The sequence below is a fragment of the Xylocopa sonorina genome, chromosome 10, assembly GCF_050948175.1.
Source record: "Xylocopa sonorina isolate GNS202 chromosome 10, iyXylSono1_principal, whole genome shotgun sequence".
NCBI classification, from domain to species: Eukaryota; Metazoa; Arthropoda; class Insecta; order Hymenoptera; family Apidae; genus Xylocopa; species Xylocopa sonorina.
This window is the reverse complement of record NC_135202.1, coordinates 2,329,870-2,335,869: the sequence shown is the minus strand read 5'-3', so window position 1 is coordinate 2,335,869 and position 6,000 is coordinate 2,329,870.

Here is a 6,000-nt window from a genome sequence, read left to right as displayed (position 1 = left end):
AATAGTAACCTCCTATGGGTTTGCTTTGCTTGTTTTTAAGATCATTTGGAAGGAGGGTCCGCTTCGAAGGAAAGGTTACATTCCAAAGTATGTCGATAGTTTTTCAAATCGAGAGTGAACAATCCCTCACTTTGTTCGCGTCCCGCCGCGCTTTTTCACTCTATTCTGTATATTATGATATTAAAATGAATTGTGAAGCCTCTTTTCCATATCTCGATTAATATTTAGTAATTGGTAGTTAATTTTATACTGCATAGAGTTGAAGTAATTTATCATTACCCAGTACGGACGCTCTGCCCCATCCGTAAGGCCCTCGATTATTCCGAAGGGCAGACAGGGGAGCCCGCCACCCTCACCAAAGATATATTGGTAACTTCGAATCTCGCTTAGAGGTTCGCAGTGCGCGATTTGAGCGTATCTCAATTCCTGCATCAAGGGAGGCCGTGTCTGGATTGTTACTCGATGACATTCTAGTCACGTTAACCATTTTCGCAGACGCGAAAATGCGTCAACCATACTGGTGGAAAGTAGAATTCTTTACAGTTCTATACAACGTAATAAATATCAATGAATAACTTTTCTTTTCAAAGAATAGTACAAATCACTAATCATTATATTTAGATCAGGATTTTCAGGTTTAATCCCTACCGTGTTCATTACCAGGACGATGATTGTATAATAATTAATGAGATGCTTTTTTCGCGACTGACGTACTACTGTATCGTGCATAACGTATTTTCCACGTTGTGTGCGTGCGTGCGTGTGTGTGGTTAGGTCGTGAAATTGCGTCGTTTCCATAGAAGCAATTTGCTATTATTTACAAATGGTACCAAATTTATTCTTAACACGTTCCCTGCCAGACCGTTTTTTGAAGACTTCCCGTTTAAGCCGCGTAGGGCGTATGCGCCCCACGCTTTACATTTGTATTATTTTGTTTCTGGTGTATGCCTTACAATAATTAAAATAGTGCAAAAATCATAATTATCAAAGAAAGGTTGTATAGTTTAACATGCATAACACAACAAACCAATAAATTTATTTTTCTAGGAATTTGTTTAACAAATAACTGGCTGAACATTATTATGCCAAGCGAGTGGCATCCTCACATATAATTCTTTTTATTATGCCTATATCAATTTAAAATATAACATTTCAGTTAAATTCAAGTTTGTATGCAATTACAAAGGGATGTTACGATGAACTTTGTTAAAACATGGCAAACATAAGTGTGGTTTATTCACACAACTATCGCAGAATGTTACAACTTTTACAGTGCAGTTTCTTGCCGACTGGCAACTTAAATTTTTAACATTTCTTTCGTAACAAATTTTGCAGCGCCTTCTTATCAAATTAAAGTGGCCTTCCTTTATTTAATTTCGTGTCGATTCCTTTTTGGTCCAATTCGTGGAGAGTTATTATTATTATTACACGACATCAGATTCATTGCTAATTTTTTTCGGAATTCGATGCTTGTTATTTTTCGGTTGGTAAGACTGTTATATATAATCCATGAATTCACTACCGCTGTGTTCAGGCAAAATTCAAATACTATTTTTTTATACTATTTTACTGATTTTCGTAGAGGACTGCAATATGCAGCCATTTGATCGAAGATATCTACAGAAGATTTCCCTTCATTATAATTCACAATAAGCTTCGGTTTTCTAACAATATTCCCCCTTTTCTGCACAGCCACAGTTTCATTAGAGTGTTTCGTTGATAATAGAAGAACATCACGCTTGTCCTTCCATTTCAGTATTGTCAAACCATCATTGCTTTCCTTAGCGATATATTCATATCGTTTTAATTTTTTTGAAGGTAGGTCTTTTGGAATTCCACGGCGATTTGATCGTATTGTTCCAATCAGATGAGTGTTTTGAGCAACTAGCTTTTTGGCTAATCCGATACTTGTGTACCAATTATCGGTACATATTGTATGGCCTTTACCACATATACTTTTGCACAATGACAGAACAACATTGGTAGGCGTTGTTTTCTCTACATCCTTTTTTTTGTATGCGTGTATCCCGATGCTGAACATAATTTGAAAATTTTAATACCGTACTTATGTCTTTTTTGTTCTATATATTGTTTGAAGACAATGCGACCTCGAAAAGGAATCAGAGATTCGTCTACACAAACAATTTCGCCTGGTTCAAAATACTTTTCAAAATTTTCATTCAACATATCAATGACGGTTTTAATTTTATACAAGCGGTCGTTTACATTTTCCTTGTCATTGTCGTTAAAATGCAACATTCGTAGCAAAACCTCAAACCGATTTCTTGACATTATTAAACGTGGAAGAGTCTGCGAATATGCTGGATCTTTAGACCAATATAAACTTATTTATGGAAGCTTTACAATTCCCATCCACATAATAAGTCCAAAAAAACGTTTTATGTCGTTTTTGTCTGTTGCTATCCATTCATCTAATCGAGATGATGTTTGTCTAGATAGACATTGTTGCGCATACCGATTCGTTTCTGTAACGACAAGATCGAAGAATTCGTCACTCATAAACAAAAAATAAATATCTTGCGGTTTTTCGTAAGTTTGGTTAAATATTTTGAAACCCGCTGTACCAACGAAAGGCGTAAGGCGCGGTTGGTTTCCGATGGGATTAGCCCAATCTATATGCGAAGTAGTTATATTGTTTATTGAAGGTTCAGCATTTTTGTCTTCACTACTGGATAAAATGCGAGTGCCGCGTGTGGAAAGGCGATGAAAAGTTATGATTTCCTCTGAACTGTCTGAAGAATCTTCAGAAAGAGTTCCTCGTGCAATCCTACGGCGTTTTGTTAGAATTTCTGCGAGTGGCACGTCAGAATCACTACTAGAAAAACTGTTGCTGTGTGATGCCATATCTGCTTATAAGAAGTAATTATTGTAAAATTTGGAAAAGGTCTGAGGAAGAGAAGGGGGGAAAAATTGCAAACATTTTTAAATGCAAGATATCCGAATTTATAAACTGAAATAATATGTACGTACCGTATTTCCTTCGTTTAACACACTGAAGAAACACACTGAACTATAAATCAATCCTAGCTTCAGTGATGCAGTAAGTATTGTATCAACGACAAGCGAATAAATGACTGATCGGAATAAAAGAAATGCGGTTAATCACGAATGTGGTACCAACTCCAGTAAAATGCGTGTCGCTAATAGAACTTCTATATTTTATGAAAAATACAGATTTGTTCGATGTTTCAACGTTCACATTAAACATGCAAATGTAAATAAAAATGCTTTACTGGCGTTGTACGCAATTGTCACTAGTTTTCGTCAGTTGATTATGCAGCATTGATACGTAACCTTAGAGTGTGCGAGGTTGTATGCCAAGCTCGGGTGTCGTAGGCGACCCGAAGCGTTCTCTTTAGTGTAGGATTTTTTCTCCCGAATGAATATGTTGGTGTAAATTTTTTGCCATTTTTAAATATAGAACTAGGTAGGTAGGTGGTTTACTTCTGGTGTGTGTGATAGTAATAAGTAGGTAGGGCCGAGCAGGTTGACCACAGTCATCGATCAGGCGTGTTTCTCGCGTGGATCAACCTATTTTAGGAAATCAAATTTGTATCATCGACGGTATAGCTGGCGCGAACGGAGGATGCCGTTCACCACTGCCCTTACTCAATCGATTTTTCAAATCAGTCCGCGGTCGCGATTTACTTGAAATGAACGTTTCCTGCTCGAGGTTGGCACGTTTGTACGAACAACGATTCTTTACAATCGTTGCTTGCCTGCGTACGTTCAGAACTTTCGCAATTCATATTTTTATTTTACCTTTATATGTTATTTTTTGGTTTGCGTTCAGAGAATCTCGAGCGTAGGTATAAGTTTCAGTATACTGGACTTCACGCCCGGAGAAAGAAGAGACTATATACCGAAGAAGTCTGGAGAAGAGGGCAACTACTAATGACTATGCATCAGGAAGTAATTCTCTGAATGCAAAGTTATTCTCTGTTACTACTTTGTCACTGTGCTCGTATTTGCATAGTAATATATTCTAGCCAGCAGAATGCTGACTCATCGAATTCTGGGCAAATCACGGTTTCCATTGTAGCGTTGTAAATAATTAATTACGGTTCCAATTCGAGTTGCGAATAAATCTAAATCGCGATTGTTATTAGAGTTGCGATTAACTCCAGGTCGCGATTTTTCTTAAAGTTGCGTATTAATTAATATATCGTACTTTGAATTAGAGTTGCGTAAAAATGATAATCGTGATTGCTCTTTTAGTGTTGCGAATCATGAGATCGAGATTGTTTGCTGAATTCATAATTATTGTTTGTTAATATTTGTTTCACAAATAAGACTAAATTGTATTTACTATTTTAGTATATATTAATAGTTTTCGATTAGTTTTATAGGATTGCAATTTACACATATCGCAAGTAATTGCATCTTGTTGTTGTTGTAGAAGTAATAGTTTTCAATTGTTCAGTCTTTAATTCCATTTAGTATTGCGGTTCTCACGATAGTGTTGCGATTAATAAAATGCCCAAATCTTCCACTGATACTGTGGAAACATGACCCTGTGCTACATAGTCACCACCGTATCACCAGAGTGATGTGATGTTAGCACCTATAAAATCTTTCACTTGCGCTGTGGAAATGTGATCTTGCATATAAAGTCACTACAGTAGCCAAAGTGCCACATTACACCGTGGTGACATTGTAATATGCAGATCACTGTTTAAAAATCTTTGTATTAATGTTGCATATTTAGATTATGGGTGTATAAATTAGCATTGCAAGTTAAGGAAAGTATCCTGAAGTGGCTGCTTGTACATTACTTTTTTATGACACACCTCGCGATGAATTAGTGTTGCGAATTATGAAGAACACCAATACGACTGCTGTCATGATTAATTTTGCTAATTTCTGTTTCAATAAATTATTATTGCATGTTGAAACATTTACCGCGATTCATTTTGAGGTATTGTTTGTTTTATGTTTAATAAATTGATGATACGGAAAAGAAAAAATACTTCATTAATGATATTTAATAACGATAATAATGAGAGACGATGGATTGCATTCGTTTCTTCAAATCTTCATTTCATATCTCTGCTGATCGAGCGTTTGTCATAAAATATTACATAATTATGTAATTATTTTCTACGAATAGATACTCTCTAGTTTTTACAACCTTTCATTTAATGTTGATTTGTGATTGATATTTAAACATTCCATTTTCTGTTTTGTGTATCAGAATGCATAAGCATTAAAAATCGCAAATTATATTAGAATGCAATTACCCGTAAAATCAAAGTTAGTGTAGTTTAATAATACTTTTAAAAAAGTATTATTGAATTGATAACATTTTACATTCAAAATGATTTTTTCCAGGCGAATGAAAATTTAATTAATTTAACGAAAAGTAATAGGAAAACAATATAGAATGCAATGTAAATTTTCATTTTTATTACACCAATGTACATTATAACCAAACATGTTGTTTTCATTACATATGTTACATACATCATTTTTATGATGCTATTTCGACAATATGATGTTTTTTTATATCTGATTTCTACTGTTTGTCCGTCAAATTTTTATAGTGTTACTAATCCATTGTATAAGTTTGTTGCAGCGTACAATTTTACAGAGTCGACGTTCACTTAATTGAAATAATATATCAGGATGAAAGTATATCATGGAAGTATGATAATGTACGCATATTAAATGATGCTACGAAGATGAAGGTATTTGATATGGTAATTGATATAATTAATTATTACTTGTATATAAATGGTACGTATATTTTCAATTATGCTTATATTTTTCTACATCATTTTTTATATGTGCATGTGTATGTGTGTTTCTGTTCTTGGATATATATTTTTGTGAAATTTGTTAACCTGTATGTTGAGGTTAACCCCTATTTTGCTTGTTGTATATTTTTGTTTTAGATATTCCAGCATTTCCTGTCCTGTTTATTATTTTATTATTATTATTATATATACTTTTAATTATATTTAATTAAAAAAAAATTTC